Source organism: Ambystoma mexicanum, chromosome 3q, assembly GCF_040938575.1.
Source record: "Ambystoma mexicanum isolate Mex_15411 chromosome 3q, UKY_AmexF1_1, whole genome shotgun sequence".
Classification (NCBI taxonomy): domain Eukaryota; kingdom Metazoa; phylum Chordata; class Amphibia; order Caudata; family Ambystomatidae; genus Ambystoma; species Ambystoma mexicanum.
The window spans coordinates 583,472,674-583,498,526 of NC_090926.1; the positions used below are offsets into that span (position 1 = coordinate 583,472,674).

At 48.9% G+C, this 25,853-nt stretch overlaps 1 protein-coding gene and 1 long non-coding RNA gene across 3 annotated transcripts in view; both read left to right on the forward strand.

The window, feature by feature from the left end:
• NAGA (alpha-N-acetylgalactosaminidase) overlaps positions 1-25,853 on the forward strand; it is a 2,142,885-nt gene that overhangs the window by 138,993 nt on the left and 1,978,039 nt on the right. The gene's annotated exons all lie outside the window — the stretch shown is intronic.
• Positions 23,894-25,458, forward strand: LOC138581890 (uncharacterized). Its single transcript, XR_011304845.1, has 2 exons — positions 23,894-24,358; positions 24,783-25,458. It is a non-coding gene; the product is annotated as an uncharacterized lncRNA (long non-coding RNA).

Sequence of the window (25,853 nt, forward strand, 5' to 3'; positions counted from 1 at the left end):
CCCTTTTTTTCTTTTTTATTTTTTTTCCCCACACGAAAACCCACAAAACATATATATATAAAAAAAAAAAAAAATTCGACCATTTGGCATTCGACCAAATGGTGTCGACCAAATTGCAGTCGACCAGTTTGCAGTCGACCAGTTGACTGGACACCGTAAAAACGTCACTAAAAGTACGACGTCTTATCGGTTCTACAGACTATAGGATCCTAGATTACTTGGTACATTGTGATTGGGTTGATACCACGTCACCTTGTACTTTTCCACTTTGCTTAGCAGCATGCAGAATGGTCGGCCAGGCGCAGGTTGCCCGTCAGCTCCCCTGGCCTCCCCTAGCCTCCCACCAACAAGTACCACCATCCACCATCCATCACTGACGCACTGGCCATGTGTCAATTAGTTTTTAATTTGTAGGCCTCAATGCTGCCTCTCTGTCTGCGAGAACTCGGATATCTGTGTATGGCTCAAGGCTGCGCATAGGTGTGAAGGCCCCAACTCTTCTTTCTTGGCAGGTCACGTGTTTTAGGCACCATGAAATCGTCTCCGTCTCCATGTAATTTGTGTATTTCATTTTAGTTTTCTGTTCACCAAATGACTTCTGCTGCTTATCTCGACTCCTTTGAACAGGATACTCCGCTCTTGGCGTCATAAGGTGTATTAGCCTGTGTCAGCTAAGATGACCTTGGTTTCTTTGCACGGGTCTCATGCATCTTAGTTTCTTTTCTGTCTTTGGCTTTCGCTTCCCGTGTTTGAGGGCCTTCGCTCCTGGGGCCTCTAGTAACTTGCGGTTGGTTCTGCCCTTTTGCAGCGTGGACATATACATCATATAAAGTGCTCCTTTTGAGGCAGATATGTGTATGTGGCGCTTGCCGCAATATAAGTTTCTACTAAGAATAGCAAGCGGCACGATTTCCTCAGCTTTCTTGCGGTTCCAAGCATATGTACACGTGTAAACTGCATATCTTCATCGCTCTTATGGCATAAGCTTCTTATAATTGACATCGTCCTTTTAACTTCAACTCAGGATGTTGCTTATCCATGGTGTTTCGTCTCTTTTCGTCATTCACAGGTCGTCGTTTTCTTTATCTAAGAGTCAGTCCGAGTTCTTGAGACGTCATCATTCATCTTCTTTCAGGACTTTCTTGGCCTGTTCAGGGACTGTACGATCTTCATTCCGTTTTATTTGTTGATATGGTTTCCTCAATGGGTACTTTACTGTCCATGTTTTCTTTGCTGTTGGTACTTCAATAGGTGCTGTCGGTCTGATCAGTACCGGGCAGAGCCCCACTGCGGCTCTCTGTTGGTTTATTTGCTCATTGTACGTCACATATCTTGGTGTGAACGCTCCTGGCACATCAAAATGGGTGCTTTGAGTGCGGGTCGTGCTTGGGACCTCCTCTACACTGACACAAATTATTAGAAGCATGTTCTCCTGGCCCTTGAATTACTTAATTGAAGTGGCACTTGAACTCCTATTAGTATGTTTTTGACACATTGCTTTTAATTGACATTAATCCATCGGCAAATGTATCCTGTCTGAATTGCTTCACAGCCACAACAGTTTATGACGAGAGATATTTGTGTTTTGTATTATACATGAGTGATTTTCCAGTGGCATAAAATGTTTGCAAGATACTGTGGCAGATGTTGAAGTCTTGGACTGGTTGATGCGTTTTCTGTATAATCACATATGACATGTTCTATTTTAGCCTATGTGTTTGTAAAAAAATGTTGTAAGATATGTCAAGAATTGCAGTGACTGGGAAGAGGAAATTCCTTTCCAAACTCTCTTCTGCGACGGTAGTTCACTAAATACGCATGCTCAGAAAGTGGCATACCTCATTAGTCAGTTGCGCACATGGAAAATAATGTGCGCACAACAGCAAACCAGTTCCGCACATAGAAAAAAATAATTAGAGGGAACATTGAAGGTGGCTATGACTGCTTTCTCCTGACCCATTTGATTGCCTTGTCCCGTGGCCCAGCAATTGCCATAGGCCTGCCTATCGGCTTGTGTTTGCTGGTGGGCATTTTTGTTCCATTGTTCGCTGATTTCTCCCTCACTGGGTGGTTCTGACCCAACCCCTTTCGTGCTGTGTCTCACACATTTGGATTCGTTGCAAGTGTGCCGCCTTGTCGTGCTTCCATGGTATCCGTCATCGGGATATAAGTCTGTTTGCCTGCCATTTGCGCTTTGTTCCTGTTGCTTGGTGCTTTCTCCCCAACTTGTGCCTTCACTCCCCCTAACTAACCACTCACTAAGTATAACTGTTAAAGAAATGCCCAGCCTGCCTCCCTCTGCTCGGTCTCCGCTGGTTCTTTTGCTTTGCCCACCAAGGTGGGGCCAGCCCGCGGCAGCGTGATGCCTTAAAACTGGCATCCTAACTAACAAAAGACCTGGTGTTGCGCGTCTCGTCGCCATCTGCAGCAGTGCCGTCCCTCGTTGCTCCTTTAATTATATTCAATCTGGCTTACGTGGTGTTCTTGGTGTCGGAACCACCTTTCCATGGCAATCTCACTCCTGCGGCCACCTGGGTAGATTTGCATCATTATTGGCGTTCCTGGGTCTCCCTTGCGGGATACCCTGTTGGTCCAACAATGCTTGGGCCTCTTCTGTGGTCTCGAAGAAATACGATCTGCCGTCCCGTATCACCTTCAATTTCGCTGGGTACAGCAGCATGTAACGTATTCCCGCTGCTTTGAGGCATTCCTTGGTGCGGCCGTAGCGTGCTTGTTGTCTCTGCATCACGATTGTATAGTCTGGATAGAACGTTATTCTAGAGGAGTTCCTAGTAATCGTCCCCCCTTCTCTAGAAAACGTCAATATTTTCTCTCGATCTTTGACGTTCATGATCCTTGCGATCATTGACCTCGGGGGGGCTCCTGGTTGGAGCCTTCTGGTCAGGGCCCTATGGGCTCTCTCCACTGCAAATCTTTGGGATAGTACCCCTGCCCCGATTTCCTGGACAAGGAGATTCTCGGTGTAGTTCGTAGGGCCCTGACCCTCTTCTCCCTCCAGTAGTCCCACAATCCAGATATTATTCCGTCGAGCCCTTCCTTCTATGTCCTCTGCCCTCTGCTCCAGGATCTTGACTCTTCGAAGCACCTCTGATATTTGAGTCTGAGTTGTTGCAACATCAGTGGTGTTCTGCTGCACTTGTTGTTCCGCCGTGCCCACGTGGCCTGCCAGGGTCTGCACGTCTTGTCGGAGGAGGCTCACATTCACCATCACTGTGTCCATTTTGTTTTCAAGGGACTTGTTTAGGGCTGCTATGGCTGTATCCAACTTGTCCTCCAGAGACGCCTTCAGGGCCATTATAGCTTCCAATATCGGGCTCTCGCCTTCCTCCTGTTGTACTGTGCTGGATGAGGCCATGGTTGCCTCCGATGGCAAAAGGCTCAATGCTAGTTTCTTTGCCTCTGCCCGCTTTTGATTTGCCTGGCATTCCTTTTCCTTGAGCAGGTTGTGCGTGTCCCCCCGTCTAGCAGTCTTCTCCAGCCTAAATTCTGCCCTGGGCAGCTTTGTGCAGTGTGCGTCCTCTTCGCTCTCTGTGGCGTGGCTCCGCTCTCAACCCAGCCTCATCCCTCCTTCTTTAGATGTTTGCTCTATTCCGTGCCTTCTGTTCCCCTAGATTGTCCAGTGAGTGGGTTGTGCTCTCCCACGTCTTCTGGTTACTGCTAATCTTATGAATCCATACAGCATGGGCCGCGCCTGGGTAGCTATGTGTCACTATGTTGTCCCGCAAGTGGTTTATGCCCTCCCACATCTACTAGCCACTGTCTCGCTGCTCTCAGTTATGGATCAGGAGCTTGTTATGTACACAGCAGGTGTGGTTGCTCCCCCCACTCCTCCTGCAACAAACCTCTGCTTGCCCTTGTGAATGTAACCCAGCTGATGCGTGTTATGCTCTGGCTTACCGCAGACTTGTGCGAGGAGTCAACTGTGCGAGGTGTGGAGACCCGTTCTCTGTGTCATCTCTTTTGCTTCAGCCCTTGCATCGTTCAGCAATGCGCCCCTGGGATCACTTATTATACCGGGGTTGTTCCCAGCAAGGGGTCTGGATGTGTGCTGCTCTCAGAGTCTCCAATGGCTCCACCCTTATCTCACTGCCAGGTCAATCAGGATAAGTTCTGCATCGCAGACTGTATATGTGGGCTAGCCTTCTGTGTGACAGAACCCTCCCTTCTCGGGATGCTTCACCTGGAGTCCACACTTTCTCTTACTTGCTTCGGCGCTGCATGAGTGGGTTGTGTTCTCCCAAGTCTCTTCGCTTTGTGCCTCTATCCGTTGTCTTCCACTCCTCTGGCTGTCCGTGGTTGCGGATATCTGAGTGATGGTCTGTCTATGCACACAGTGTTAAAATGTCCATCTGCTCACTTCAGCGATTGTTTTGTTACACACGTGTTCCCTGCTACATGTTGTTGCCCTCTTGGTACAGTTCAATAGCTCCTTAGTCGTTGTGGGTTATACGCCCCCGTGTTATCAGAATCGGGGCCCTGCTTCCATCAATCCCTCGCCTCAGCGCTCTGATTGTCCTAGTTCGGGAAATGCTGGGGGGCTTCCCACTGTTGCTTGCTGCAGGCGTAAGCCTGATCCGTCGCCTCCTCCTCGTGTTCTTTTTCATGTGTTGCCCACTGTCCTCTGATGCTGGGCTACGAATACCCCGGTCCTTCCACCTTGGGGCCTCCTCCAGGTCTTCCACTTCTCGCCTCGGCGGGCCAGGATCCGGCGCACTGCAGCTGCAGACCGCACCTCTCACCTTGTGCCTCAGGGCTGCTGCCAGTGCCCAAGCTCCAGTCCGGGCCACTTGTACTGCGTGAGCCGCCGACGGGGTGCTGTGAGCTCGTAAGCTCTCTCCTGCTGGAGCCGGCTGGCGCCACGCTCCCACTGCTGCTCCTCCCTGGCTGGGCAGGCTTCTCCACCGAGGGTGCACCGCCGTTCCTCGCGCCTTCTATTGTCTTTCTGCTGTGCGGCCTATGGCAGCCCCGGTTGGGCAGCCCCAGCGCGAAATTGTCGCCTGTGCACCCTGTACCGAGGTCCAGGGTCGCCCCAGGGCCACTGCCGACCTCGGCTTCCTTCTCCCCGATGTGGCTCCTCCTGTATGGTGCTTGCACTCCGGTGGACCAGCCGTATAGCACGGCCGCGCCTGCCCATTCCGGACCCTTGGCTGTCGGACCAGTGCATCACCTGCGGCTCTCGGAGTGCGCTTGGAGCCCGTCAGCTACTCTTCTTCTGTGCTGGGTCACAAATGTGCCCATGTGCCTCTGTGCCTCCCGGCAGCCTCGGGCAGATCCCGCTGTGCGCCGGTCATCTTTTTTTTTTTCTTTTTTTTTAAAGTTTTTATTGATTTTATTTAAACGAAACAAAACAACTCAAACCAAACATACAGTGGATGCATAATGTCAGTCACAGGAAGTATATGATGCCATGATCCTGCCCACTGTATCTCCCCTTCCCTCCCCAGCCTACTCCTCATTGTCTCCACTCTCTCATTCTTGCAATAGGGATTCCTGTTCAACAGAACTCGATGAGTCTTTATCCACAAACGAAGGCCCAAATAATTCCACAATCAATTGCCTCCAGCTTGTTAGGGTCCCAGCTTCTTCATCTACCTCCCCTGTACACGCTTCCTGCCATACCACAGTTTCTGCCTCCGCCCACTTTTGCAGATCTTTCCACCATGTCTCCATTTTCGGTCTGTGGCATGCCTTCCAGCCCATTGCAATCCTTCTCTTTGCTAGGACATACGGTAGGTCATTCAGTTTGCTTACATGCTTAAGTCTACGTGGTCTGGGGAAACCTCCTATCAGACAGGCCCACGCTGTATCCACCTTCATGTGGATCCCCTTATCTTCCAGTTTTTGTGCTATTTCCCCCCAGTACCTCTCTATCAGTGGGCACGCCCAAAACATATGCACCATTCCCACATTTTCTGCGTTGCATTTAGGGCACGCCTGACATCCAGAATTTTTAAATTTGGCTATCTTCTGAGGTGTCAGGTATGCCCTGTGAGTAATATACAGCTGCATATGTTGAAGCCTAGCATTTCTCAATACTTTTTTATGGTATCCTTGTGCTCTATCCCACATCTCATCACTCATCGGGGCTCCTACTTCTTCCTCCCAATCCAATCTGAGTTGCACCACCTCTTTACCCACTTGGGACATTGACATCTCGTACAGTCTAGACGTTTCATGTCCCCCTTCTGCTATGTCATATATCGTGTCTATAGCATTATCTGGGTCTTCCGCCAGCTCCACTTCAGACCAGGTATCTTTAATTCGCTGCACCACCCCGTGGTATGTAATATATTGCCCCACCTGCAGTCCCGCTTGTTCCACCAGCTCTCCAAAATCCAATATCTTCCCCTCCCGCCACACATCCCCCATCGTTGCTATCCCAACTGGTTCCCAGTGCTTCCGAATCATCAACCTAAGTTGCTTTTCGCTTCCTACCACTGCGACCAATGGAATCTGTGGAGAGCACGGGGTTGGCTTTTCCATTAACCTGCACGCCCTTCGCCACATCGTCCAACCAGGCTCATCATCCTTGGGCGACCTTCTAACTCCAATTTAGGTAACCAGATCATCTCTTGCAGAAAGTATGGGGCGCAGTCCCTCTGAAACAACCCGTGTACTAGGGTAGATTCATCTGAGAGCCATTTGGCTACATATTGTAATTGGCTTGCTACATAGTATACTTCCCAATTTGGTAATTTAATGCCCCCCTTTTCATATGGATTTTGTAACTTCCACAGGGCTACCCTGTTCCTCATCCCATGCCACAAGAATTCCCTGCATATGCTATTCAGCCTAATAAAACATTTCCCAGGTATTAGATATGGGATGTTCGCGAAGCAATGTAGAAGTCTGGGCAGCGCCACCATCTTGAGCATCGCCCCTTGTCCCATCATTGCCAGGGGGAGCTTCGCCCAAAACTTCATGCTATTTTCCAATTTCTTAACTGCTCTCTCCGTGTTGTGTTCGTGTTCAGCTTCCATCGTGTGATATACGTCTACTCCCAAATATCTGAACGTGTTAACCTCCACGGCAACTGCAGAACTGGCAAATGCTCCAACGGGAGCCCTTTGTACCTGCCCACGGGAACATGCAGGACTTACTTGGGTTCACTGCTATACCTGATAATTGTGCGAACTTCTCCATCACCTCCAATATGTATTGGAGGTTCTCTTCTGGGTGACGCAAATATAATAACATATCATCTGCATACAGTGAGATTAGATGAGGCGTCTCTCCAACAGCAATTCCTATCGTGTCATATTGCTGCCTTAAATAAATCACCAGGGGTTCTAGAGCCAGGATATACAGCATAGGGGACCACAGACAGCCCTGTCTGGTACCTCTGCTAAGTTGCTATCTTTCAGAAACCACAGCCCCTGTCTTCATTCTAGCGAGTGGTGCACTATACAGCAGTTTGACCCATTGGAGATATCCCGGTCCCATACCATAACTGGATAGGGCTGCAATAAACCAGGGCCATTTGACCGAGTCAAATGCCTTGATCGCATCCAGCGATATTATCGCCATCTCGCCTATATCTCCCTCAGCTTGTTCAACGACCTGGTGGAGTCGCCTGAGGTTATGTGAAATGTTTCTATTCGGGACATATCCCGTTTGGTCAGGGTGTATTAGCTTACTTATATCCTTTTTCAGCCTATTTGCCAGAACCGCTGTAAGGATTTTGCCGTCCTGGTTTAACATCGACAAGGGCCTATAGGAGCCACAGTCACTACTCGGCTTATTGGGTTTGGGAAGTGGTACAATGACCGCCTCCCGTAGGGAATCCGGCAGTTGCCCAGTTTCATAAGCTTCATTCAGCATCTCCAGCAACGGAGGGAGTATCTCTGTTTTATAAGCTTTGTAAAATTCGGTCGGGAGACCATCGGTTCCTGGAGTTTTGCACGTGGGCAGTTGCCTCACTACATATTCCAATTCTTCTAGGGTTTTCGGGGCGTCTAGTTCCTCTCTCTCTTCTGCGCTTATCTGGGGTAACCCAATATCTTCCAATGTGTCTCTTATCTCTTCAATGCTACTTCTAGTCTCATCCCCGTACAGGTGCTTATAGTATTCTACGAATTCCCTATTGACCCCTTCCTGCATATCTGCTGTGCTCCCGTCTTCTCTTAGTACCAATCTGATTGAGGGCCTGGGGGTCTAATTTTTATATAGCTATGCTAGGACCCTCCCTGGTTTGTCCCCGCCTGCGTGTTGTCTCTCTACATACTTTTTGTAGTTGAGATTACACAATCGTTCCCAATATACAGCACATTTCATTTGTAGGTCTAGGACCCTCTCCGTGTCTTCCTTAGTAGTACCTCCCTTTCCCTCTGCCCTTTCTATTTCTTTTTCAGCCTGTTGCAATTCGGTCAGGATCCCATTCTGCAGTCCTCTAGACTTGGCTATGGCAGCACCCCTCACCACCACCTTGAAAGCCTCCCAGAGAGGGCCTGCTGTCTTAACGCTGCCTGTGTTTATTTCAAAATAACTGATTATTTCTTCTCGCATATCTTATCTAAACACATTGGGCCTCATTACGAGTTATGCCGGTAAGGGAAAAATGATGCCGGTATGTAAATACCGGCATCATTTAACGTTCCGTAGCATTCTGACCCACAAACCCGGTATTAACGGCACCGTTATTTACGGTGCCGCTAATAGCGGCATAGGCGCGTACACGCGCCTCCTCAGGTAGTAAATAACGGCATGCCGGTAATAAGGGGCAATCACAACCCACGCAAACATGCAAATACCGGCATCGCGAACACGGTAATAACAGGCTGCATGATGCCGGAAAAACAGGCATCGCGGACCACCCGCAAACAGCAACCAAGATACAAGGCAGCTGCCACAGGTGCACACAATCCCCACAGGTGGAGTCAAAGGAGGCTGTGCCAGTATGAACTGAGCACACCCACACACCACAACCCCCCCCACAGGTGTAGGCAATGCAGAGTGGCCCAGTACAAAAGGAGCACACCTACACACCACACCCCTTCCTACACCAAAATGCTACCACTAGCATTTGCAATCATGGCGCAGGAGGACATGCCTATACTGCTACAACTACAGCAACAACAGCAACAACAACAACAACTACAGCAGCAAGAGCAGGCAGCACAGAGGAGACACAGGAGGAGAAAGAGGGTGAGACAGGCCCAGCAATTACCACCAGCGCAGCCACCAGCGCCTCGTAGGCAGCCACCAATCCCTCGCACCAGACCCAGCCCATTCAACCTAACCCCTGAGCAGATCCACACCCTGTACCGGTTGGACCGTGACACCATCACCACCATAGTGGACATGATACACAACGACATTGCCAGCCACATACAAATACGCACTGCCAATCCCCCCACTACTGAAGGTGGTGTCTGTGCTACACTTCCTGGCCACAGACACCTACCAACACACAGTGGGCCAGCTGCATGGCATTTCACAACCACTATTCTCACGCATGCTGAACCAAGTGCTGGATGCCCTCCTGAAGCACGCAAGCACTCACATATCCCTACCACGGACTGGCCAGGAGATAGCCGAAACCAAAGTAGGCTTCCATGCACTGGCTGGCATGCTCAATTGTGTTGGTGCCATCGACTGCACCCATGTGGAATTGGTAGTCCCCCATGCCATAGAGGCGGTGTACCGCAATCGCAAGCAATACCACTCCATCAATGTGCAAATGGTATGTGAGTCCAGCAAAATCATCACCCATTGCTGCGCCAGATTTCCTGGATCCACACATGATGCCATGGTACTGCGCAACTCCACGCTACCCCGTCACATGGAGCGACATGCTGGACCACGTGCCTGGCTGCTCCGTGAGTTGCACAACAGGCCCATGCCCATGCTGTGGGGTACTCATGTGTGCGGATGCAGAAGGGGGGGATAGTACACCTGGGTGGGAAAGGGGGGGATAGTTTACCAGGGTGGGAAAGGGGGGGGGGTAGTTTACCAGGGTGGGAAAGGGGGGGTTAAAAGTACACCTGGGTGGCAATAGCCAGTGAGTGGAGAATGAATGCAGAGCTAAACACTCCTCACCTGACACAGCCAAACGGAAAATGACACATCACTGGGCCACATATCACAAATAATGCAAATGGATGACAACAAGTAAGAGCCACAACCGGGGCACCATGGTGATGGCAAGCAATGCATGACTGAATAGGATGGCAACTGTGCCAATGCGGCCAGTGTGACCATGCAAAGTAAAGAGTACACAGCATGAATTGGAGGCTAAACATTGTTGCACTGCCACAGCACATCTGCCTCAGCATGCATGATTACACCCTGCATCATCTATTCAACCCCATCCAGTGTTCCACACCTCTTTCCAGTATACATCCCATATAGGTGACTATTTGGTACACGTACAGGGACATGTGCATGCTCACACCTAATAGCTGCTGCCATGACCGTGCTCCCTGAAGGTGTCAGTTCAGAGTAACACACACCTATTTGTATCTGCTTGCAGGTGATGGTGGATATCCCTTGAGGCCGTGGCTACTTACCCCTGTGCGGAACCCGCAGAACAGCCATGAAGAGGAGTACAATCGTGTGCACACTCGTACCCGTGTTGTGATTGAGCAGACCTTTGGCCTGTTGAAGGCGCGGTTCCGCTGCCTAAGCAGGTCTGGTGGGGCACTCCTATATAGGCCTGAGAAGGTGGCAAAGATCACCATGGCCTGTGTCATGCTGCACAACATGTGCGTCCGAAGGAATGTACCATTGCCACCTGACATTGACATGCATGGCCCGGGTGAGGATGAAGGGGATGGAGAAGGAGGCGAAGGAGCCCCCCTGCCAGTACATGATGCACGGGACGACCATGCTGTACGCCAAGCACTAATTGACGAATACTTTTAAGACACAGGGACCATGAATGACTTTTGTCAGTCAGACACTGGGCCAATGTGAAAATGCACAAAGGGAATGTTGTAATTTTGAGACTGAACACCGTAACACATTAAATGGATGCACACCAAAAATGACAATGTCCAGCCATGGATTGTTCTCCAGAAAACTTGTGTATTATGTGAAAGTGCAAAACTGTGCCCACTCCCCCCTCCCACGATCCCCCAACAAACTCCCTCACCCACCCCACAGACCCCAGTGAACAGCCCAACAAACTCCCTCACCCACCCCACAGACCCCAGTGAACAGCCCAACAAACTCCCTCACCCACCCCACAGACCCCAGTGAACAGCCCAACAACTCCCTCACCCACCCCACAGATCCCAGATGTCCCCATGTGTGCAACAAACAGTGTTGCCTTCAACAATCCTATTCCTCACATTTCTTCCATTTTTCAAAAAGTCACTTTTTGGCGACTTTCAGGTCTGGGGGTGCCATGGCCATGCACCGTGCACTCCTGCGCGTTAAGCGCACGGGGCTTGATTGGACAGAGGTGGAAGGTGTTGACGTGGTCGAGGTGTCAATTGTCAATCCTCTGTCAGACCCATGGTGTGGCTGCTGCACTTGCCTGATGTTGGCTAGTAGGGCCTCGGTCAGTGACCCCATGCACTGCCTGAATGCAGACGTGGACGCCTCCACGGCTGCTGTATTTGCGGCAATGGCCGTGGCTATGGCCTTCATGGCCTCATTACCGGCAACGACCTGTTGCAGCATTATCTGCAGCATCTCGTCTTGATGTCTTGACGGGCCTCCACCCTTGCCAGGCGGACCTCAAAGGGGGTTTCTGTCGCATGTGTACCGGTGGAGGGCTGGGTGGTGGAGGGCTGGGTGGCAGAGGGCTGGGTGGCGGAGGGCTGGGTGGCGGAGGGCTGGGTGGTAGAGGGCTGGGTGGTGGCAGGCACCTGCGTGGGGCCCTCGTCCTGGGCACTGTCGTCCTCAAATATGCCGATGTCCGAGTCCCCGAGGTCGGAGTCATGGAGACATGGGTCATCCAGGCTCTCTGTCTCCGCAGGGGGGAAGGGGGGCCAATGGGTGTTGGGCTGGGCGATCCCGAAAAATCTTCGGCCTCTTCAACCACCTCTGTGGACAGGACGTCCGTGGTTGCCGGCGGTACAGCTGGCACTGTCACAGCAGGTGCCCCCTGCAGAGATGATGGCTTGCGTGGCACACTGGGAGTGGTCACAGGAAATTTTTTGGAGGAGGGGGTTGCGGTGTCCCTGGTCCCCTTGCTTGCACTGGATGTGCCTGAACCCCTGTCCTGGGTTCCACCTTCCTCATCAGTGCCTGGGGGATAGAAGAGATGCAGGTCATCAGTGAGATTGCCAAATGGCAGCTGTGATTTGTGGCAGTGTTATATCTTGATACATTCAGGCATGATTTCATTTCTGTTGTGTGGCATTTGGTGTACTGAGAGGACATGTTGGCAATGATTGCATGGCTGGTGGCAATGGATTGTCTAGGTGTGGGGGGGACATGGGCATGGATGGGTTTACAGATTTCACGCAGCATGCGTGTGGTGCAGGGGGTGGCAATCAATATTCTGTTGGTGAGTTGATGTTGCCTTGGGTATGGGAATTGCCTTGCCTATTCTGACTCCCACCTCACTTGTGTCACATCATGTTTTGTTATAGGTGGATGTGATGGTTCACTCACCTTCCTCTATTGTAGTAGCTGCCCCATACTCCTGCTCTCCAATCCCCTCGATGGATTCTGGATCAATGAATCCACTTGCAATCTCCTCCCATGTGGTGAGCTTAACAGGGGAGTGTGTGCCACCGCCTGTCGCCATTGCGGCCTGCCGGTTCTCCGCAAGGATCTTCCGCACACAGAGGCGGAGGTCGTCCCAGCGCTTTCTGCAATCCCGGACACTTCTTGGGGTAACCCCCACTGCTGTTACCCTCTGCGCAACCTCCTGCCACACCTGTTTTTTATGCGTTTGGGCCGCATGCTTCAGGTCCGTGCTTCGGATAATGTCAGCATGCTGTTGTAGGGTGTCCGCTAGCATTGTCAATTCTGCATCTGGGAAGCGCTGCTTCCTCTTCCTTTGTTTGCGTTGTTTGCTTTTTCCGGTGGCCTTTGACATTCTGGTTCTGTTTTGGCACTCAACAACACGGGTGTAGTGGTAGTAATGGAGGATGGCAATGGATTGTGTTTTTAAAGAGGGCCGCCGGCCCATTTCCCGTTCCTGCGCGATGACGTAATTTCCGGGTCTGTTTTTTGCGAACACGGTAATACCATGGTGGTATTACCGTGCCGGTATTTACGGGTTAGTGTGAGGCGGTAGCGCAATGGGCGGGCCCCGCGATGCCAGTATAGGGGGCTTGGAGGCCCTTTACCGGCATGGCGGTGTTGCCACTACCGGCATGGGGGAACGCGTGTGCTCGCGCACTCGTAATGACCCGCTATTAGCGGGTTCATACATGCACGGACCCGCTCATTCCGGCATGCCGGTAATGAACACGGTTTTACCGGCATACTCGTAATGAGGCCCATTATCTTTCAGCGCCTCAGCCCGCAGGCGCCATGTGGGAATTCTTCCCCTCGGGGGGCGGTATTGCCATACTAAAATCATGGTACGAGAGGACCCTCGCTTTATATTCTGCGTTTGTTATTTCGGTCATTAGTTCGTGCGTGACAAACACATAGTCTAGCCTAGTATGTAGGTTCTGGGGGGCCGCATAATGCGAGTATTGTCTGTCTTGTGGATGACGAGCCCTCCATGCATCATCTAGCCCGAAATCTGCCACTAATGATTGCAATGCCTTCGCAGCCGGAGTGGGTCTATCTATTTTAGTATCTGATCTGTCTATTTTGGGGTTCAATGCACAGTTGAAGTCCCCCCCCCCCCATATCACTGTTTCCCCCACAACAATGCTGAGCTTGCCATACAGGGTTCTAAAGTATGCAGCCGTGTCCTGGTTCGGGGCATAAGTGTTAACAATACATATCTCTCTGTTTTCCACCAGCCCTTTCATGACCACCATCCTGCCGTCTGACTCCGCTGCCGAATACAGTAGCTGGAACGGAACATGTGGGGCTACCCATGTAATGACCCCTCTAGCATAGGCCTAGTATGCTGCTCCTACCATCGTCCCCCTCCCCTTCCTCTGTAGTACTTCTAGCTTTTCCCGCGTTAAGTGGGTTTCCTGTAACAAGGCTATGTCTACTTTCTGCCTGGGCAGGTACAGCATAACCTTGTTTCTTTTCAGATAACTGTTGAGCCCCCTAACATTCCAAGTGACTATCTTAAGATCTCCCATGGTTCATATTGCTTTGCTCAGGATGTAGGCTTGCACCCCAACTTCCCACCCCCCCACGCTATAGCACACCACTGCACACCCTCCCTACCCTCCCCCCTCCCGCCCCAACATTGTCTCCAACCCCAAAAAATGCCCAGCTCCATCCCAGGATCTCAGGCCCTCCCACGTTTGGTTCTGCCTCTGGAATCCCAGGCCCAGAACCCAGCAGGGTGTCACCAGGCTACCAGTGACCTAACTAAACTTCTAGATGTGGGGGTATGAGGTCATGCTCCATATAACTCTTATCTGACCTAGATTTTTGCAGTGCTACCGGATCATATTATAGCTATGTCTATGGGCCTACTTCCCACTAGTTATATGCAATGCTATATTCCAGTCCCATTGTCATCAGCTACAGCACATAGGGCGCTCCAGACGCTCATTACTTACCTCTGTCTTCATCTTCCTGAACCCCCGGTTCCTGGGGGCTGTTCTGCGCATCCAACCATCCCATGGCATCCTCTGGGGTGTTGAAAAACCAAGTCCTGCTCTTGTGGAATACCTTTAATTTAGCTGGGTAGAGCAACATGTATTTATGGCCTGATTCCCGTAATCTTCTCTTCACTGTCCCAAAATTCATGCGGCTGCGCTGTACCTGCAGGGTATAATCCGGGTATGCTGTTATGCTCGCTGCCCCCCTCCGGATCGTGCCCCCCTTCCTAAAGTGTTCAAGGATCCTTTCCCGATCTCGGTAGTTCAGGATCTTAGCTATTACTGGCCTAGGCTGATTTCCTGGCGGCAGCTTTCTCATCAAAGCCATGTACGCTCTCTCCACCGTGAGCCCCTGGGACAGGGTTCCTCCAGGTATCTCCTGCAAAAGCATGGACTCGATGTATTCCGTGGGGTTCAGCTCCTTCAGGCAACCCGACAATGCGAACATTGTTCCTCCGAGCGCGCCCCTCCGCTTCCTCCGCCCTGTTTTCCAGGTTGCCCACACGTTGCACTAGGGCGTGAATTTCCGACTTATGGGCCGCACAGGCCGCCGTGTTCGGGGCTACCTCTTTTTCCAGGTCTGCTGTGCATTTGGCCAGCGATCTTACGTCTTGTCGTAATAAATTCACATCTTCCTTCACTTCTCCGACTTTCAACTCTAGTGCAACTTTCAGTTCATTTATTGCCTGGTCCAATTTGGTCTCCCAAGCCACCTTTAGATCTGCTATCGCCGCCAGGACCGCCTTGTTGCCCATTGCTTCTGAGCCGCCTTCCGGGGTCTTGTCTTTCTTCCTGGCTCCTTCGGCACCTGGGGGTGATTTTGCGAACTCATCCAATGTGGGCTGCTTGCCTTTTGGTCGATGGGGCTTGTTGGACATCTTAATGTCCTAGGGGGGCGCGGGCCCACCACCTACCGTCCTCTTTTCGGATATGCCAAGTCACCCAAGATCTCCAAACCCAATTCACACAGGTTTCTATGGCAGTCCGTCGCTTGGTTTTTCTTGGCGATGCGCGCCCCGTGTGTTTTGGCCCTCTTCAGCGTTGCGTCTTGTCTGACCTGCCTCCTCACATCCCCGGCGAAGGTCTAGCTCCTCAAGAAGTTAGCTTCGCCACATGGATGCAGTGTGGCCCTGCTACACAGCTCCTGGCGCTTTGCAATACACCTTATATATTATGTCTTATGAGCCTATTCCGGACATTTGTCAATGCGCCTTCAGCTGTATGCTCGATTATATTCCGCCGATTTACTACTGGGCAGGCTGTGTAGTTAGTCCGCCAGTGTGCGGGCCTTAGGCTGTTTCATATCAGTGATCAGTCCGCTTATTCACGTTTATCTGTACCTGACCAACTCAGGATTACCAGGGGATTATCCTCCCCACACCAGCTCCACGTGTTTTCTGCTGCTCGAGTTACCATGCAAGTGCCCTTTCTTGCAATTCCAGTATGTCTATATTCTGTGAGCGTGTTTCGTTTCACTTCCAGGGCGCCTGATACCATACACTTGCTCTCATTCCACTCGTGTTTCTTAGGCAAGCTGCACAGCAATATACTCAGTATGTTGGGTAGTGGGGCACACTTGTCATGATGCCCACTCCCGGGGAGCCGGTTCAAGCCTGGCGTCCCCGAAAGCGGTCATCCAGTCCCCAAGGAAGGACCCAGCAACCCCATATAGGGGCCCTTTGGACAGTGTCCTGGCGCCTATGGCGCCAGGCTCATAAAAGACATCAGTCCTGGCGCCATAGGCGCCAGGCTCATTATGGGAATGCTTGGGTGCACTTACCTGATGCAGACCATGCTGCAGGATCCCGGCCTCCTTGAGACCTGAAAGGAACTACTTTACCTGTGGGACTAATTTACCATCCTGACGTGGTCGGGGAAGGATACATACCTGATTGTAGGAAGGATACATACCTGGAACTTTTTCCAAGGTTATTTAAACCCCACCCGAACAGCCACACGTGCTTCGCGTTGTTCTGCATCTAGCAGCTGGACGCTCACCGTGTCTGCTCCTGCATCCTTACCTGCTAAATCCACATCCCGGAGACATCTCGCTGACAATCCTGAAAAGGAAGACTTTAATTTAAAGGAGAGTTCCGGGAATTTTTTTTTATTGTCCCTACGGTTCGGCCATGTGTTTTTAAGCATAACTCGGTAGATCGTGGAAAACTTTCCTATGGACCTTACCCGACTTTTCGTCCATTAACGCACTCTAAATCAGCCGCCATTTTATGATAATCCTATCACTTGCCGCATCGCCCTGGCTCACCTGCTTTTGCGGCACTAAATCAAATCCCCCGCCCCCGAGGCTGACATCAGCAGACGCGTACCGCCCATTTCCCAACGCCAAAGCACGTTTCGTGTCAACAATCGCTGCGCCTCAGCTAATGAAGTGTCGCCATGGAAACGGCAGGACGCCTCTTTCCTCAATAAGTATAAACACACCGTTTCACAACACACAGCAGCAGATTTTCGATTCCATTACTCTCGCTGTGTTACTTTGAGTATTCTGTGACTCGTTTCTGTGCTCTGGTCAGCTACCTTCGTTGATTGTAGCCCGTGTGAACAGATACCAGTACCACCGCTATAAATTATTTTACTTTCTTTACCACACAATGGCTACAATAATGCCGTATATGTACGAGCCCGAGGACACCGAGGAAGAACTACTGGAAAGGCAAGCACGCGAAAACGATGGGGATTCGGACGGCAGTTGGGAGGACCAGTCAACGGATGAAGAGCCTGGACCATGTCGCATGGACGGCGTCTCCACCTGGTGCACGTGCAATCGTTGCGAGCTAATGCCAACTGAGGAGGAGAACTGCTGCTGCCGTGAAAATTCCGGGTGCTTGGCCTACATTTCGGAAGGCGAGCCAAGTCCGCAATGCATCACCGAGCTGCCAGAGTTCAGGGAAGCCTGCCTCTCACGGACAGTGTTGAGGATGATGATGGTGCTTATGCACGAACTTTGCGGCACTGTTCGTCCGCGTAATCCGAGTAACGAGTAAGTATACTCTGGTTGTGATGTCAGTGATGCCACTACTATTTCATGGTCGTCTCCCACATATAAAACTACATCTACATATCATTCGAATGCATGTAAATTGGTTCCATGTTGTGCATTTTCTAGATAGAATTTTTTTCAAAGCAGAATGACATTTTTGTACCTGAATCGACAGTGATAAGAAAGTTGTCATTTTAATACAGTTTGCATCTTTCATTTTCACAGGTGGTACAGGCTGGTGGCCTATCGTTGCTTCACTTGGTGGCTTCACGGGAGGCTCGGACACCGCGTTCGGAGAGTAATACCTGCCTGTGCGGTACTTGCCATTAGACAACATTTCCCCAGCGACAGTGGACAATACCGCGGCTTTTCCCGGGATGTGCTGCAACCGCAACTTTACAATGTGTAATGTTTATTATTTATGTTCAATTGAAATTAAGATCTAAAATAAAACCCAACATATATTTTAACAATGGTTGTTTTGATTTTTTAAATGAATCTAGTGTGTCTCCATTGAATAGTCTTCCTGTGCCTTGTCTTGTCACACCACATGTCTCCGGCCAGCATCCTCCCTCACGCTGGCCGCCCACCTTCAATCCACATAACCGTTGAACCCATATGCAGCAGACATACATATGTTATTTTGCGGGTTGGCATCAAGCCTCCCGGCCTTGCCTCCTCCCCCAAAAATACTTACCACACCACTTTGTTCAGGGTCTCCAGGGTGAACTTCACCCATATATTCTCCTGGGAGGCTGAGGTATTTATAAACTCACCCCCCTGCCTTCCATGTACTAGATCCTGCAGCCTGCCTCTTACATGCAGTTAGATGGCCTCTCCTTGGTGAGGCCCTACGGCAAACGAGTCTTGTCTGCACGACCACCGCCCCAATCCACCCCCCGCCCTATCAAAGGCAGTTCGCACCGGGGTACTTGCGCTGGCAAGTGGAGCTGTCAGGGAGCGATAAAGGCCAAGAGGTGCCAAAGACCATGTACACTTCAAAGTGGTCTATAGAGCATGGGTTGTTGTTCCCATGTCTACCGCCAGACCCTGTGTCTCCTGCCAAGCATCTCCCCTCACGCTGAACGGCCCCCTGCAATCCACATAAGTGTGTCTCCATTCACGAGTCTTCCTGTGTCTTGTCTGCACGACCACCGCCCCAATCCACCCCCGCCCTATCAAAGGCAGTTCGCACCGGGGTACTTGCGCTGGAAAGTGGAGCTGTCAGGGAGCGATAAAGGCCAAGAGGTGCCAAAGACCATGTACACTTCAAAGTGGTCTATAGAGCATGGGTTGTTGTTCCCATGTCTACCGCCAGACCCCGTGTCTCCTGCCAAGCATCTCCCCTCACGCTGGACGGCCCCCTGCAATCCACATAAGTGTGTCTCCATTCACGAGTCTTCCTGTGTCTTGTCTGCACGACCACCGCCCCAATCCACCCCCCGCCCTATCAAAGGCAGTTCGCACCGGGGTACTTGCGCTGGCAAGTGGAGCTGTCAGGGAGCGATAAAGGCCAAGAGGTGCCAAAGACCATGTACACTTCAAAGTGGTCTATAGAGCATGGGTTGTTGTTCCCATGTCTACCGCCAGACCCCGTGTCTCCTGCCAAGCATCTCCCCTCACGCTGGACGGCCCCCTGCAATCCACATAAGTGTGTCTCCATTCACGAGTCTTCCTGTGTCTTGTCTGCACGACCACCGCCCCAATCCACCCCCCGCTCTATCAAAGGCAGTTCGCACCGGGGTACTTGCGCTGGCAAGTGGAGCTGTCAGGGAGCGATAAAGGCCAAGAGGTGCCAAAGACCATGTACACTTCAAAGTGGTCTATAGAGCATGGGTTGTTGTTCCCATGTCTACCGCCAGACCCCGTGTCTCCTGCCCAGCATCTCCCCACACGTCATTCATTCACAAACACACCCCTGTTTCGAATTCTTTATAACCCACTTCATATTTCTAATGAGAACTTCTTTGCGCTTTGCTAGTCAACCCGTGAAGGTGCTGGTTGTCTGCTCTTCGTCTCTGTGAACTTCCGTGACCACTTTGAGCAAACTCATCAGTTTGCAACCTGTGAACTGCTCCCTGTTCTACGACAAGAAACTACTCTGATCCCTGCATCTAACTGTTTGCTCGTCAAGGTAAGGCCATGTACCATACTCATTTTGCGTCCAATTTCTTTTCGTTCAAGACAGTACATGCAAGGAACTAGTCACATGTTCTGAGTTTAGTCAAATTATTTTTGTATTTTTTTAAAGTTATTCAAATACTTATCCGCATGTGAATACCGTGTATAGTTCCAAAAACCAAAACATACCTTGCATTGAACCTTTTATGTATTTAATTTTTTAACACATTGGTATTCATAGAGAATTGTTGATCTTTACTTTTCAGAACTTTCCACAATGCCTGCCTGTTCCATTGGCGGTTGTCCTTCGAAGACCCATAATAAATCTGAAGGTACTATAATGCATGTTTTCCCTAAGACAATAGATCAGATAAGAGAATGGGTCCGATATTGCGGATATCCACCCTCTGAGCTTGAAAGTAGAGTCCTAGAAGTCTTTGCGGACAAGAGGGGTGATCGATACCGCATCTGCAGCAGGCACTTTACCTCTGACATGTACTCCACATCATTGCTAATAAAGAAGAACACACCGCGAGCGAGGCGAAAATTGCTCTCAACCGCTATTCCCACTCTATTCGTCCACATCCCTCCACTGGTGAGTCAAGTTTACGTATTTATCTCTCGGCCTTGCGGTAGTGTGTAGCATTAGCTAACAATAATTTCCCCATTTATGTATCCACTCAATATGAAGGCGGAAGATTCTCCATCCGTGTCGTTATTGCAGTCATCAGCCACTTCAAGCGCCTATCGGGTAATATTACTAGGCTATTCTGCCACTGACTTGTTTTAGGCATGTAAATCAATAGTTTTAATTTATCGTGTAATTATTTTACCTAATGGTACACCCTTGTACTCGTCCTCTAGTCTTTGTTTTCAGTTATAATTATTGTTATCCAAAATAATTCAAGTACTGTCTTTCAGGGAGATGCTGAGGAGTCCAACGTATTGACGACTACCGTTGATGTCACTCAGATGCTCGAGGTACGTTTCAGGACAGTTCCATCGATGGAGATCATCAGATCTTGCATTCTTGTAGCGTGATTGTTACACACAATGTTTCTTTCGTTTTTAGCCATTGATATGTCCTTCTGTCGTCGCCCTCCTATGTGTCTTCTTTTTTCAATATTGTGTTCATTACTAATGAAAGTCCTATGTTTCAGGGAGTCGATGGAGCATTAGTCCAAGAAGAAGGGGGAGCGTGCAGTTACGGGTCGGCGCAACAGCTTGCAGAAGTGTGCACCGCAGTTACATCGTCCCTTGATGTTCTTATGCATTTCGAGGTATGGATACTGACAGCTCGATCAAGCGAGATCATATGACGTGATTACATCCGCTATACTTCCTTCTTTATTAACGCAAGTACTATGTTTCAGGGAGATGACGGAGCTTCTTCTACAAGAACATCACCCCTAGTAGTTGATGCAGATCTCTGGGTGGTGACACTTCCAACGATCGAGCAAATCGAATCATATTTAGATATCCATTATTTATTTTAGACAACTGATCATTTGTGCAGGTCTATTTAGATGAGCCGTTGACGCCTGCACAAAGTGTATGTTCTTTTTAACAAAATAGAAAACCATACTAATGCAATTACTGTGTTTCAGGGAGTTACTGAAGCATCATCTTCAATAATATCATCAATGGAAGTCTATGAGGAGTCCGAGGTATGGATCTTGACAGTTCCATCTAACTAGATCAACAATGCGTGAATAATTGTCGTTTGAATGTTCTACACAAAGCGTTCATTCGTGTTTTGCTATTGAGATGTACGTGGGTATTGGTCCCCAAGTACATTTTGTGTTTTCGATATTATTATACATACTAATGAAAGTTCTATGTTTCAGGGAGTCCATGGAGCGTCAGTGCGTGATGGATGTGCTTATCAGGAAAACATAGTCGTTGCAGCGCAAGAGGAAGTGGAGACATGCACACACGAGTCGGAGCAACAGCGTCCTGATGTTGAAGTTCGAGGCAAGAAAGTTTCAAAGAAAAGAAAGCAAAAGAAGGTTAGTGTCCTGGTCACTATATTATGTTGTTTTTCACTGTTAATAGTTCAATACTGTAAGTTGTGTTTAAACTGAACACCCCTTTTCCAATCTGTCCTCTAGTTGCGAGTGGGTGTACGAACTAGATCTACACAGACAGTGAAGCGAACGAGAGATGTTGCTTGTCAAACCTTTTGGCAGGGACTTGAGACTGGAGAAGCATCGTGCCAATGGGAAGAATATGAAGTGATTGACAACGGAGCTATACCACCACCAGCCATTGATAGTGAATGTCCTCCTGGTAGTTCGGATGCAGTCGGAGATCAATTCACAGAATCCACACCCGCAAAAACTAAGACGGCGAGAAAGTTGAAGAAATTGTTTTATTCACCCATCGCCGGAGAAGGAACAGATGTTGCAATGGAAGAGAATGAAGTAGACGACAATGAAACACCATCAATATCACTGAACATAGCGGAAGACGATATCAGAGATTCTACCTTTCATGTGAGTGACATGTCCTCAACGTTACAGGCCGAACCAGCTGGGATGCAGAGTGACAGTATAAGGAAAGAGGCCAAATTCATTGTATTCGATAGTTGTTTGATTGATATTATTATTCGGATTAAATGTGGGCATTTGGTAGGTGGGGAAGTATGTGGGGAGCCATTGATTAATGTGACTCGTGCAATTCGAGGCACTAACCTTAAAATACATGCCACCTGTACAAAATATCATCCTTTCACATGGTCTGCACAACCTATGCTGGGACAACTGCCAGCAGGCAATCTACTTTGTGCAGCGGCTGCACTTTTTAGTGGTTCAAGTTTTAAAAAATTAGAGTCTTTCTTTCAGTTTGTGGGAATCAATTTCATTGCGAAAACTCAGTTCTACAAATACCAAACCGATTATCTATTTCCAGCCATTAGCGAAGCTTGGAGAATGGAAAAAATGTCTATTGATAGTACATTCGCGGGCAAACGGTTCAGGCTAGCCGGTGATGGACAGTGCGACAGCCCAGGATTTTCAGCCAAGTACTGCACCTACCACTTTCAGGACATGGAAAGTAAGAAAATTGTGAGTTCGGGGGTCGTGCAGGTGTCACAAAGTACATCCTCAGTGGCCATGGAGAAAGTTGGCTTTGTAGCATCATTGCAAGAACTACAATCGCGGGGAATGGTGATCGACCTGATAGCCACGGACAGACACGTTTCAATTGCCAAGACAATGAGAGAACAGTACAAAAATATAAATCACCAATTTGACGTTTGGCATCTTGCAAAATCAATCAATAAAAAATTGTCGGCTGCAGGTAAAAAAAAAGAATTGCAAGGTATTTCACAGTGGTCCAAGTCAATCAGCAACCATCTTTGGTGGAGCTCAAAAACATGTGGAGGGTCGTTGGAAATTCTACTGGAAAAATGGCGGTCAGTAATGCCACACTGTACAAATGTTCACCGATGGAACACGAACCAACATTTCCACAATTGTGAACATGGCCATTTGTCCACAGAGGAGGCACGGAAGAAGAAGTGGTTGATTCCTTCATCACCCACTCACAAAGCCATTGAAAAGATTGTATTTGATAAAACTATAACAAAAGCTTTGAGGGGACTCACGGAATTCTGCCACACAGGAGATTTGGAGGTGTTCCACAATATGTGCCTAAAGTACAGGCCAAAACGATTGCATTTTGGCATGGAGGTCATGATAAATCGGACTCTTTTAGCGGTCTTGGCACATAACCATAATGTTGGCCGTCAACAAAGTAGGACGACCGGAACTTTAGGGACGCTTCGCTACAATAAGGCCTTCACTAAAAGAAGTAAACAATGGGTGATCAAACCAGTGTTTGAGGATATGCAATTTGAGTTTATTGAGAAACTTATTGTTGACGTCCTAGATAGGCACATAAATGGAGTTGTGAACGGACCTGTGCAGGGGACAACTGCATTGCCACCCAACATTGCATCTGTTCCATGTCCACCTAAAGAAGAACTCATTGAGAAATACACATCACGGTTTAAATGATTGTAATTTGATTGTCTGTTCTCTCAAGTCTCCTCATGTCGCAGGCCCATTGAATATGTGTATCTATGTATTGTGTAAAAAAAAGTGATTGCTCAGTGTACATGCAATGTGTCTCTCCACCCTTGTTCATTTGCGCATTAAATTAAACCAAACAGTAATATAAATCATTTTTCAATAAATATAGAATCTCTCCGTATTTATGGTTCTGTGTGGCTGCAAAGCACGCAGACAAAATGCAAAGATGGAGTGTAAATTTCAAGTCCTGTGAGAATGCCTTACACTGAATGTAGCTAACTTGGAATGTGTGCTCGTTCGAAGTGAAGGTCAGCTGCTTTGATTTTTTCTCGGGTGCCAGAATGGCCCACGACTCAGAATAAGGTTCTATTGTATTTTGACCTTGACAGGCCTGGACCACGTAAGAAACGATAATGAATATAATTTCAGAAACGAAAGCCATTTCATGTTCGTTCATTAGAAGAAATAACGTCGGCATAGAAGGAGTGGTATTTCGGGGCTGCCCTACGCACAGACGCAATGGAAAATGCAAATATAATGTAAGTAACTCTTTAGATGAGTTTATACCGCAATTTAATTACTATACAGTTGCTTTAAAGACGGGTTAAGTTGTACTTGTTCGTTCTATGTGGCATGTTGTTTTGTACCGCACACTATCTTGGGGAGAACCGTCTACTTTTACGGAAGCACCTCAAAACCTTTGCTTCTGCTTTCTCTCTCCCCTGCAACAACTGGTCCACTGTCTGCGATCTCGGTCCTGGGCCCTTCCACTCTCCACCTGCACTCCCTGTCAACCCCTGCACTGAGGGACTGTCTCAGTATCCTACAGCCCCCCCTTGACGTTTAAAACCCAGTTGCACTGTCCTAGCTATGAAATAATTTACCGACCGAATATATAAAATGAATAATTTTAATAAAGATCTGATGGTGAGACTAATTTCATTGTTTATGTTTTTCAAACAGGTACATCATGCATTACTGCATGTGTCACGAGTACCAGACACCGGCGGACGGCTTCTTTAACCGCCAGTTGCTTCTCCGCGTGAACAACGTTACCACCCTGACCATTTTATGGGACGATCGCCAAGTACAAGTATGCCCTTACGCGGTACTAACGGCTAGATGCAACATACAGACCGTTGTGGTGGCCTAGTGCCTCGTTGTTGGAACAGCCATGCGATTATCAGTGCGACCGAAGAGCTTATTTTATCGTAAACCAACACCATGTCTACTGCACACGAACATCGCTTGCCTCAAGACGAAATATTTTGGATCGAGAGCAAATAAAAATTCATTTATCTAAGACCCTGTGTACAGCAAAGGAACATCGTGTGCCTCGAAACGAACTTTTCGGAACGTGAACAAATAAAAATGCAAATCGCTGAATATTCTCAAAACATTTGATGTCAAATAAATGTACTTTGCCAAATGTACAATCTTGCCGTTTGCTTTTAAACCACTGTTTCATATTCCGAATTGTGGCGCTGTATTGTGAGATGATCTAAGACCCTGTGTACAGCAAAGGAACATCGTGTGCCTCGAAACGGAACTTTTTGGAACATGTGCAAATAAAAATGCTAATCGCTGAATATTCTCAAAACATTTGATGTCAAATAAATTTACTTTACCAAATTTACAATCTTGCGGTTTAATTTAAAAGTACAGTTTCATATTCCCAATTGTGGCGCGCTGTGTTGTGAGCTGATCTGTGTTGATTTCCTGGTTCTGTGTGGAGTCGCGTAGAAGACGCCTGGGCGCGTTTGCCTACGCAGCTCAGTCACGTCACGGATAGAGGCGGGGAATATGAATGTTTTGATCAAGTCTGTTTCAGGGGCGGGGGATTTGATTTAGTGCCGCAAAAGCAGGTGAGCCAGGGCGATGCGGCAAGTGATAGGATTATCATAAAATGGCGGCTGATTTCGAGTGCGTTAATGGACGAAAAGTCGGGTAAGGTCCATAGGAAAGTTTTCCACGATCTACCGAGTTATGCTTAAAAACACATGGCCGAACCGTAGGGACAATAAAAAAAAAGTC